A 12,590-nucleotide genomic window follows, 5' to 3' on the forward strand; every position below is an offset into this window, starting at 1 on the left:
GGAACCAGGATTCAAACTCACAGAGTCTGGCTGCACAGCCCAGACTGGTGACATCAATGCAAGATGAGTAGTCAGACTCTATCTTACTTCCCAGGGGCATCCTGATTCACAGGGACCTACCTACACTCACCAACTTCACAGGACACTTGAGCGGAAATCAGGGCCGAAGGACTTATTAATGCCAAAATCATTCTGGTCTTCTCCTTGTTAATACTGGCCCTGGGAGTGAGTTCACTTAGGAGGAACCATGCTAAATTTTTCATCAGGATGCTTCCCACGAATGTTCTCCAAACATTTGCGACTGCCTCACAATAAGTGATAGCTCACCAAATGCTCTGCAGATTGTTTGAGGCCAAGGTCTCCGAGAGTGGCAGGTTTCAAGATGGAAGCCTGAGGTATTCCCCGGCATGGTCAGCGAGCACAGGGACATCCAAGGCTCCATTTGGTCTGAGGCTAAAGGGAAAATCTTGGGGCTCCCTGAGGTATTGTCTCTCCTCTTGTACCTCAAACTCCAGTGGAATTATTAAATTTTAAATTTTGTGGAAATTTGATTAAGAAGTAAAGTTCTCACAAACACACACTGGGTGTTGCACGCAAGTAATGAATCATGGAACTTTACATCAAAAACTAGGGCTGTACTGTATGGTGACTAACATAATATAATAAAAATTATTATAAAAAAACCACAAAAACCAAAAAATTTTGACTGCCCACTTTCAGTCTATTGACCTATGCCTGGGAGGATTTCAACTTTGAGGAAATGATCAGCATAAGATTAGCTCGGGAGTGCAATGACACACTGAAGGGTTGAGGTTTGTAATGGCATTTCTAGTTCTGTTTTTGTTTATAATTTGTAACTTTCTCGAGGGCAGGGGCTGTGTGTTGTTGTGTATCTCTAGAGCTTAGCACAGTGTCTGAGAGTAGAGAGCTCTCAGGAACTGCCTGTGGGATGGCCAAGTGAACAGATAAAATAAATGTGGGGTGCCTGGGTGGCTCAGTCGGTTGGGCGTCCGGCTCTTGGTTTCTGATCAGGTCGTGAGATTCAGCCCCGCATCGGGCTCCCTGCTCAGTGCAGAGTCGGCTTGAGATTCACTCTCCCCCTCTCCCTCTGCCCCTCTCCCCATTCGTGCTCTAGATAAATAAATAGGTAAATAAATAAAACCTTTTTTTTAAAAAAAGGAATAAAATGCCACAAACTTTGCCTACAAGTGACAACTCTCCTGGCATTTATTTGCCTTCTGGCAGGATCTTCAATTACACAGGCAACAAATGCCTGGCACGGAGTGGAGAAGTCATTAGAGACCCATGAGAAAGGGCGTCAGGTCTGTTTAAGCAATATCCTTATAAACATTTCATAGAAATGCTAAAGCCCACGCCCTTGGAAAATAGCATGGGGAAGTTACAGGATTCCATGATGTGGGCAGAGCTCATGACCACGCACACTGTCCATTGAGAGGAGGGATCGCCCCATCTGCTGACAGGTGTGTGTTTGTGTGTGTGTGTGTGTGTGTGTGTGTGTGTGTGTGTGTGTGTGTTTCAGGGCTAGGTACATTTTTAATCACATGTCCAGCTCTGGCCCAAGTTTCTCCTTTGACCAAAGCTTTTGACAATTTGGTTAAATTTCAACTAAGTATTATTTGACTAAACTACCCCCTTTGTAACTCAGGGCCCTGGAGTCTGTCAGCTTTCTTTGGCTGTCTGCTGAAAATAGCTCTGATAGGAGTTGTTTTCCAAGGTCAGGGCAAAGTTTTCCGAGGAAACCCCGGTATCTAGACAAAGGGCAGCATTGGCCATGTTAAGTGGGAATCAAACCTTTATTAGAAAGATGTGTTGGTCTGAATGCGACCAGTCTGATGTCTCAAACCGTTTACTTGACTCCTTTTCCAAATAGGCCCAAGTGGACAAACTCTTGATCCTGGTTTTGGTTGATATTTTTCATTGTAGTTGGGGAGACCGATTGAAAGAGAATCCAGATCGCCAAAGGTTAGAATAAAATGCCAAACCATAATCTGCACAGCACAGCTCAGCCGGACGTATGCATTCCCAACCACCTGTTGGGCAGGCATGATGCACACTACTACTCCCATTTCACCCAGAGAAAACTGAGATCCAGAGAGGGTAAGTGTCTTGTCTGAGGCTGCACAGCTAGGGAACAGCAGAGAAGCAGCCCTTCTGGGAGTGATGCTAGAATTGTCTCCTCTATGCCAGAGATGCCTCTCTTTGCATTTTCATTCTACATGCAAAAAATGCAAAAGGATGCATACTCAACATTTGGAAATTTCTCTTTTAGTTCATCACCAGCAAGTTTGGCTACTAGACCAAAGATCCGGGGAAATCAGTGCCTGGCGCACTGCAGGTGCTAAAGAAACATTTATTGAATGCGTGAGTGAGTGAATGAATGAATGAATGAACAAATGAGGTTTTGCTACTGTTTCAGAAGCCCCCATGCTGCAGCAGCAATGTCCCCCCCTTCCCAACCTTTCCTCTCAGCTCAGCTCGGGCCCAAGCTGAGCCCAGGGGGGAGCTGTCCAGGGAGGAGCAGACCCCTTGGCTCCCAGGGCCCGGTCTGCCCCAGTCACCACTGCTTCTCAGCCACTGAAACCCCCTTGGCTGGTGCTCTCAGAGCCATGCTGAGCGCCAGGCACCTGCCCACTCCACGCACGGGGCCTCTGCGGCTTTTGCTTCCACACAAGCTACACTCACTGCCCTGCCTGGTTTTGAGTGTGAGCCATTTCTCCTCTCATCCTCAGGGTGCATGTCAGGACCAAGGGGTGAGTGTCCCATAATCATAGAAAGAAGCTTGAATCCACATTATAAGAGAAACAAACAAACAAACAAACAAGGAAACTTCTGTACCTCATTAGTAAAGCACGGCCCTTGACTCTGCTGATAAGGTTGATATGTTGCTGGAGGCCTGTCTGGGCGTCCCGGGATCTCCCCAGGGTGCTCCCTTTCCTACCTTCTCCGCCCCCTTTGGAAAGCCTCCACTAGCCCTGCAAGTTCACTACTATCCTCTCCATGCCAATCTCCAGCAGAGATCATTGCACCCTGGCCTCGGGAGACCACTCCGGTCCTCAAGTGAGTATAACAAGACCGCCTCGATTTGTATCTTGAACCATTCACAGACTCAGCCTGCAGCCTTTACAATTTATTGCTGCCCTTCTTCTTCAGGGACCCTTGGGGAGGGTCCCTGCTTCTTACTCCCGCCTCTGCTCCCCATCTTTAACGGACATGAGAACTAGGCATTGCCATCCATTGAAAAGAGTGTAGGATTTGTGGTCAGGTACCCTGGATCCCTGGCTATGCCATCCTGGGGCCCCATCAGCTTCTCTGACCACAATTTTCCCATTTGTAGAATGGAATTCTACAAATTCACTCATTCAACAAATATTTATCAAGCATTTACCTCGTGCCAGGACTTTGTTCATCCAAGATAATAACGCGCTGCGGCCATTGTCTGTGAGAAGTTTGCAGAGCTTTGATCCTCCCATGAGTCAGCGCTGGCTGTCCCTGGGCTTTGCTGAGAGGAGTTTTTAAAAAGTTTTCACTTATTTATTTTAGAGAGAGAGGGAGCAAGAGCACTGGGGGGAGGCAGAGGGAGAAGAAGACTCCCCACTGAACCGGGAGCCCAATGTGGGGCTCCATCCCAGGACCCTGAGATCATGACCAGGGCGGAAGGCAGGCAGAGGCTTAACCGACTGAGCCACCCAGGCGCCCCTGCCAAGAGGATTAATGGAGATCAGTCCTGTGCTATCTTTGTAAAGGACAAGCGCTGAGGTTCCGGGGGCTGGAGGTGCTTCCTTACTACCTGGGTCGCTATGCGGAAGTTGATGGCGTAGAACAGGGAGCTGGGGAAGAAGCAACTCACTCAACCTTTCTGAAGCCTGTTATTTCAATGGCAAAATGCGGAGCTAAATATACATACTACAGAGATCAAATGGTCTAGACTCTGCTTTGATGGATGATGGTAAAAGGCCAAACACGTTAAGAGATTGACTCTAAGTTCCAGTGCTCTTATATGGGAGCTGGTATTCGAACCTGAGGCTCTTGACTCCAGGTCAGAAATGTTTCCCTCCACCATGCTTAGTCATGCAGCAGACACACTGGATTGCATCCTAACATCTTCTTTGCTAATAAAACCCCATCCTTGTTCAGATGGTACTGTACTTTCTCTCACTTGGAGCTCTGTGCATTTCTGATAAATCAAGGACTTTCTATACCTGTGTCTGTGTTGACATCAACCTACAGAGAATTGTCATCCTTATAATATTGAGTGATCCCATCAAATGCGTGTTCTCTTAAATTCTTTAATAGAGTTTAAAAATCTAAAAATTTCCCCACGGCGGTATCCTATGTTTTATCAAGTCAACTCCTAGATGCTTTGTGATTTTTGCTGATATCGTAGATGCGACTATATTTTCTAATTGATTATTGCTGGTATAGATAAATGCTCTTTTGTTGTTGTTGACAGAAATCTGGCAACCTTGTTGAACTATTTCACACTAAAAGATTCATTTTTTTTTTTTATTTATGTGACAGAGAGACAGTCAGTGAGAGAGGGAACGCAGCAGGGGAGTGGGAGAGGAAGAAGCAGGCTCATAGCAGAGGAGCCTGATGTGGGACTCGATCCCGGTACGCCGGGATCACGCCCTGAGCCGAAGGCAGACGCTTTAACGACTGCGCTACCCAGGCGCCCCTAAAAGATTCATTTTTTTAACAGCTCTATTGACATCTAGTTGACATGTAACAAACTGCACATATTTAAAATGTATAACTGGATAAGACTGACATATGTATGAACTCCTAAAACCATCACCACAATCAAGATAAGGAAATATTTGTCACAGTCTAGGTTTTCCTCATGGCCCACTGTAATTCCTCCCCTCACTCCTTGCCACCCAACTGCCCCTGTTCCTTAGCAACCACTGATCTGCTTTCTGTCACTGGGTTATTTTGAATTTTCTAGAATTTTGTCTAAATGCAATCATAACGTATATATGCTTTTTTGTCTGACATTTAATTTAGTATAATCAAATCATACCATAAATAACAACAACAACAACAAAAACCCCACAAAGATGGCATAATCTCAGATGGGACAGTTGACAACCTTCTTCTGCTATGTTATATAACCGTCACTATGTAACAGTGGGATATTGAGGCTGAGAATGAGAAGAGGAGGACAGTAGGCTGATGATGCAGGACATAGATATCTTGGGCAGGCAAGTCACAGCATCCTTCTAGGTATGGCTTCTCCTCCAGGCTGGAAGGATGATGGACAGTGGTCAGGAGTCCTTTGCCAGCACACATGTCCCTGTGGGTGGCTCATACCTTTAGTGGCCTTGAGTTTGCTCTTCCTATCCAAGAACTTGGCCCTGTGACCGTTGACCAGCTGGCCATGTGCCACAGATTCAATTAATCTCATTGAGATTAGGGAAGCATCAGGAGCCAATGGCTCCTTTGATTAGGCCCGAAATGGTCTGAACTCAGCACTCAATCTAGAGGCCTCCAATGACCCGAGATAATAGGCAGAACCGTACCCTGGCTTCTGTCTGGATGAAAGGTCTTCTTAGGTTTGAAAAGATGACTGAAGACCTTTGGGCCTCACAACTTCACAGATTGTCCTAGCCCTTATCAGAACATCTGAGCCATGAACTGGATGAGGAATGAGCACCAAGGCCATTATCAAAATCGTTACTTATTTGGAAAAGTCATTCTTTCTAGGATCTGAAGGAGAAGGGTAGAGCTGGCGCCACTTCCCCAAGCTGACTTATCTTCCTCAGTTTTTAATTAAATAAAACTCGTCTGAGATGTTCTGCTTTCTTTTAGCCCGGGATGTCCTTGGTCCCTCATCACTCCCAGGAGACTTGGCCACCAGTGTCTTGGTCAGGGTGGGAGAGATTTATATCTGCCAAGTTAGTGACCAGCTCTTCCATCCCATAAAATGCAGTGTGAGGTGCCCATTCAATGCGGGAGACGACCCAGGGGCTAGGACTCTAAAGCGGCTGTGCCGGTGGTGCCGCCCTCTCTCCCCAGCCAGTCTGCCCACAGCCTCCAGAATCCACATCAGCCTGAACATCAGAGCTGAAAGGGACGTGTGCTTGGAGAACATTCTTTCCCAAAGAGTGAAATAAAAAATCCAGGGACCCTGAATGGTCTAGGAACACGCTGAATTTGTGTGCAAAGTACACTGTGTTTTTCTGATAATGCTTTAGATTCTCAAACTCCACCTCTCAAAAAGTTCAAGAAGCTCTGACCTGATTCGATCCCTTGCTAAGATGGGAAGACAGAAACGTGAAGTTCTCGGCTCAAAGTCCCACAGTTAGGAGGAGGTGGGCCTGGAGAGAATTTGGGGCTTGGCTCCATTTTGCTCTCTATCCCTGCTTGGAATCTAGAACAAGTTTCCTCAGGGTTTGAGGGCACACTAAATTTTGAGAATCAAGGACCACTCCTAGGGGTGCCTAGGTAGCTCAGTTAAGCACCTGACTCTTGATCTCAGCTCAAGTCTTGATGTCAAGGTTGTGAGTTCAAGCCCCACAAGGGGCTCCACATTGGGTGTGGAAACTACTTAACACACACACACACACACACATACACACACACAACCACACCCAAATGGTAAGGTAATGAGACTACTGAAACCACTTACAACTCTTTTGGCTTTCTTTACCTGGCACTTTTCTCCACATTTCTAAATAACACTGATTTATGATCTTTCCTTCTCTCGTCCTCCTTCTCTCCTTCCCTTTTCAGCATAGGTATTCTCAACTAAGTTATTATCATGGGCGATTAGGATCAAGAGACTTCTTTGGTGGTTTCCAGGTGCCCATCGGGGCTCACCTCTGCCATCTTTCTGTTTGGTGAATGTTCTAGACCCATTTCACCTGCCACAGCAAGTCCATCCCCCTTCCCCTGGGGGGTGCTGGAGAGTGGCCTGCTGTCCATGGTCCGTGTTGTGCTCCCTGCTGCCTTCCACCCCTGCTCTGAACCCTCAAGAAACCTGGGAATCCCTCCTCAACCTTCTCTCCAGGCACATGTGGGTAAGAGAGGGGATCCTGGCTTCTCCTGGGTTGCAGTGTCTCTCTGCCACCGGCTCCTCAATCCCAGTGTCGGCTTCATTCCTCTGCTTGCACCCTTCTTCCTCTATATCGTCTCCCTAACTCATGAGAGTTGATACAACTGTCCATCATTTTTTAACATGTTGTTCTTCCATTTGTGTTCTCTCTCTTTTTTTTTAAAAGGTCATTCCATAAAGGCACTTGGTGCTGTAATATCCTCTGCTTCCCCCACTTTGATGGCAAATGTCTGCAAGGCTGAGACCACCAGTGAACTGCGACTTTCCACCCTCACGCAGCACTTTGCATCTGGCAAATGCCTGATGCATGTTTGTTGAATGAGTAACTTTGCTTTGCAAAATATCTGCTGGTATTCTCTAAAATACAGTTTTCCTAAAGTTATGAAACACAGAGACAATACTGGCTTAGTCAATAAGAAATGAGAATTTTAATCCCGTCAAAAGGAGATTACTGGAAATGAGCCAGGTTACCTTTGAGATGAGACTCCCAACTCTGGTTTTGCATCTGTAAATTATCAGGGAAATCCAACCTATCTTCTGATTCTAACATATCATGAACATTGCAGACAATAGCTGCTTTCCAATCATCATCTACTTAGAGAAGCTGGAGGAACAGGCAAAAGTGATAGAAGGCGGTGCCAGCTGGAGATCACAAAGCAATTAAGTACAGCATCACCAATGTGTACACCTGGTACCTGGCCAGGACGGAGGGAGGACGTAGTAAGAAAAGATCATTCCCGTGACAATTCCAGTTTCCCATTTTCTAGGAAACCATGGAAGAGTTGTTTCAGTCTACTATGGAGAGCAATACTCTACCATTCGCTTGATTTTTCAATCTTTTTGGGCACACGAATATATATGCCATATGCAATTTGATAAATTAAAGTTAAAAAAAAAAAAAAAAGAAAATCCTATTGCCACTCCCAGGAACTCACCACCACTCCCACCAGCTCACCCCCAGGATAAACCACAACGGGATCTGGGGCTGACCTGCAATAAAGCAGCTTAGCTGTGCCAGCACTTCTGACCCAATACTGCCATCTAGCGGCAGTGAATGCAGGCACCATGGTTTACGACGGAACCAGGAACCAGAGGCGACCCTGGGGTGTTGGTTCCAGGTAAGAGAGAAGGGAGCCAAACGCTCTGTATCAGCCAACTTCCTGCCTGGTGTGAGTGGGTAAAAAGAAGACCTCTTTGGGGCGCCTGGGTGGCTCAGTCGGTTAAGCATCTGCCTTCGGCTCAGGTCATGATCCCAGGGTCCTGGGATTGAGCCGCGCATTGGGCTCCCTGCTCACCAGAAAGCCTGTTTCTCCCTCTCCCTCTGCTGCTCCCCCTGCTTGTTCTCTCTCACTCTCTCTGTCTGTGAAATAAATAAATAAAATCTTAAGAAATAAAAAAAGAAGACCTCTTCTGTTCTACCTCTAGCTGCAAACCTGAGTCACAGAGGCTGGACCAGGAGCCACCTCCTCCAGGAAGCCTTCGGTGTGACTCCCGAGCCCCAACTCTCTGTGCTGAGCCAGGCCTGGGCTTGCTTCCCTTACAGCACTGCTCAGCTGGGCTGTGCGTGTCCCTCTCCCTCTGCTCCCCAGACTGTGGGGTTCTGAAGGGCAGAGGTCTTGTTTCATGTCTAGAGCCTGGCCCTGTGCCAGCCACTCCGTAGTTGTGCAATATATATGGAATACAATTATACACCAGACATCATACGTATAATTGTATATAACTAATAACAATGAGTGAATGGCAGAGTAAATGCCTATCGCCTTCATAATGTCAGCTCCAAGAGAATGAGACACCTACTCTCTGAAATCATCGTCTAAATGCAGTGGAGGCTGTGACGTGCTGCCCATATCCTCCTTCAGGAAGAGAGCTTCTTCCCCAGCTGCTGGGAACTGCGGGGGGAAGGCCTTCAGCCCCCAGCCTTCTTTGGGGATGGTATCAGCTGAAAATACAGCTGTAGACACCGACGGTACCCGCCTCGCCCAAGCTCATGCCTCCTTCCGGGACAGCTGTATCCAATGACTAACCAACCTGGGAGGGCAAAGCCCGCATTTATAGAATCATGTCCAATTCCTGAGGATGCTGGCTGGGGTGTTTCTGAGGTCTGTCCCCAGCAGCCTCTGTCTCTTTCAAGCCCTGAGTGACTTGTCCCCGTCTACACCTGGGGAAACATGCCGCTCTCTCCTCCCCTCCCACAGCTTGGGGTTCGCGCTGTCGAGTGTCCCCACTCCTTTTCCTACTCCTGTCAGGCAAGCTCAGCTCAGTATCGTGTATTTTTGAAATGGAGCCTGTGCGGTAAACTGTTTCCCTTGCCTCGGGTCCCTGCGTGACTTGCATCGTCTCCTGGTCCCCGAGCCTGCCTTCCTTCCCCTGAGCAGCTGGTTTTCCGAGTCTTCTTGTGAAATCCTGTCATGAGAAGCAGAGTTGACAAGTTCTGAGTCTCCTCCAAAGTGTTCAGGTAGGTACTGCCTACCTTTGCCTCCCTGACTGTAATTCTACTTAGGAAAATCTTCTAACCCAGGTGGGCACACATTTTCTGTAAAGGGACCGGGTTTAGGTTTTGCCAGCCTGGGGCCTACGTCGCAGTCTCCCCACTCTGCTGTTTTAGTGCAAAAGCAAGCACCCGATGTGCTCGGGTAAATGGGCACAGCTGGGCTCCAGGAAAACCTCATCTCCAAAAACAGGCAATGGACCAGATTTGGCCTGCAGGCCCTGGTTCGCTGACCCCTGTTCTAGGCAGTCAGCATCTGCTCCCATCCTGGGCTTAATCGGCAGCTAGCCCCTGCCTGATTCGTATTTTCTTAACTTCCCATGATCCCCGTCCTATGTTATCTCGGGCTTGTTCCCTGTGACCCAGACCCATGCCGTCCAAATACCTGTCCAATACCTGTGCCGACTTGAAGCTCACCTGTAGTTTTCTATTCACCTGAAGTAATAAATTCCATGCTGACCTTACCCTATTTGGTCTCTTCCAAATTTGTTGAAAACCGTATGTAATCACACTCAGGGTAGCATTAGTCATTAAGGAGAGTTAAGTGCTTTTTCTTATCCATGGCAGGGTGGTGGTAAGAACCTTGGGGCCTGGAGGCACCGGGAGGAAGGAAAGGTATCAGGGTGCAGAGAGGGGCAGTCATCTCCATCACTGCGGTCATGGCTTCCTTTCTCCTTAAGCAAATATTTTACTGAGCATGGATCACATGACAGGCACTGTTCAAAGCACTGGGGATTAATCAGGAGAATGGAACAGAGCAGGTCCCAGCTCTTCTGGGAGATTCCATCATGGTGAAGAGAAACAATGGTCCTTTACAGTGTCTGGTGGTGATAAGTTTATGCAGAAGAATAAATCAAGGTAGGGGGATAACGAACATTGCTTTAGACCGAGGGATTATGGAAGCCCTTTCCAAGCAGGAGACCACAGAGCAGAAACGTGGCTGCATCAAGAGGGAAGGCCTCTCTGGAAAGAACATGCTGGGCAGAGGGAAAAGCAAGTGGAAAGACCCGAGGTGGTGCTATGTTTGTTGGGTAGAGGAGCTGCCATTGTGGCTGGAGCAGAGAGAGTAAAAGGGAGCGTGTAGGAGATGGAGTTAGACTCGAATACTCCCCATTTCTCACTGCCCGTGAAAAGAGACTATTGCTGTTTCTTCCTAATTGTGAACCCAGGCCCATTGTCATGAATGATGCCTTGCTCTGTATTAAGATTTCAGTAGCCCAGGCCTGAGCTTCTGGGCGCGACATTTTCAGGTGTGTGAACAGGGGCCATCTGCGAACACTGTATTGCAAGTGTTAATTGTGTCACTCTTCCTCACCACCCACGAGAGGGTATCCGTAAAGAGCCCCCTCTCTACCACAGCCCAAACCCTTCTGCTATTTCTCCAGCTGCCATTTGCTACCTTTCTTCAAGGCAGCTTGTTAGCTCATCACTCTTCTTGAGTTTTTTGACGACAATGGTCAAGTGCAAAATGTCTCTAAATGTGTCAGCAGACCATTTGAATCAGAATCACCTGGGCCGCTGGTTAAAACACATTCCTGGGCCCCTCCTACTGGCCTTCTGGATTCGGAGCTTGGAGATTGAGCCCAGGAATCTGCATTTTATTTTATTAATTTTTTTTAAGATTTTATTTTTTATTTATTTGATGGAAAGACAGACAGCCAGCGAGAGAGGGAACACAGGCAGGGGGACTGGGAGAGGAAGAAGCTGGCTCCCAGCTGAGGAGCCTGATGTAGGGCTCGATCCCAGGACTCTGGGATCACGCCCTGAGCCAAAGGCAGACACTTAATGACTAAGCCACCCAGGCACCCCAGGAATCTGCATTTTATTTTTATTTTATTTTTTTTAAAGATTTTATTTATTTATTTGACAGAGATAGAGACAGCCAGCGAGAGAGGGAACACAAGCAGGGGCAGTGGGAGAGGAAGAAGCAGGCTCATAGCGGAGGAGCCTGATGTGGGGCTCGATCCCATAACGCCGGGATCACGCCCTGAGCCGAAGGCAGACGCTTAACCGCTGTGCCACCCAGGCGCCCCAAGGAATCTGCATTTTAAACAAGCTTTCTAGCAACATTGGTCTCACTTGGGAAATTGTTAAAATGCAGAATCTCAACTGTATCCCAGATCTATGGAATTAGAATCCACATTTTAAAAAATCCTCAGGGGAAGCTTTTGGGTGTTAAAGCTTGAGAAGCAGGGGTATTTATACCCCTTGGAGTGTAAGGACCACTGACCTAACACTATCAATAGGTGAGAGTAAGTATTCTTAGAATAGGGTCTACGCTCAGATTGAGGCCACAGGAAATGGTTGCTTGGCTCGCCCAGAAGAAGAAAGCTGTGCAGCTTGCCGCGGGTTCCTTTTCTATGCTTGAGACCACTTCAGTCCATGCAGATTTTCTAGTTCTCAGTGTACTCATCTGCAAAGCACATGTTCTCATCCTGCAGCTTGACAACGTCCTTGCTGACCATTGTGTTCCAGGGATGGTTAGCTTGCCCACCAATCATGGAATTTCTTATCAGGCTCCAACCACCTTTGGCAGGCTGGCCTTTGCTAAATGAGTAACCCAGCGACATTGAAGTGGCTGACAACTTAAGCAAGCCAACTTTGCTTTCTATACATTTTACTCCTTCGTTCAGTAAGCACACATTGAGTGAGGCCAGTAATTGTTTGGTGCCGGCAAGAGAGTGGTGGACACAGCCCATAAGGTCTGTGTCCTCAGAGAGCTTCCTGTTACAATAGAGAGGGGAGAAAACAGCTGATGAGCCCAAGAATGTAATGTAGTAAATGCCATGAACACAATGGAACGGTGAAGGGTATTAAGGAGGGCACGTGTGGTGATGAGCACTGGGTGTTATAGGCAATGATGAATCATTGAACACTACATCAAAAGCTAATGATGTATCATATGTTGGCTAACTGAACATAAAAAAAAAAAGACAATGGAATGGGGCCATATGGTGGCGGCTTGGAAGGGTGAGCTCTGAGAGTTGCTCAAAGGCCATCTACTCTCTCACTCCTAGAAAACAGATA

The sequence above is a fragment of the Ursus americanus genome, chromosome 7, assembly GCF_024610735.1.
Source record: "Ursus americanus isolate L20-20 chromosome 7, mUrsAme1.1.p, whole genome shotgun sequence".
Taxonomy (NCBI): Eukaryota; Metazoa; Chordata; class Mammalia; order Carnivora; family Ursidae; genus Ursus; species Ursus americanus.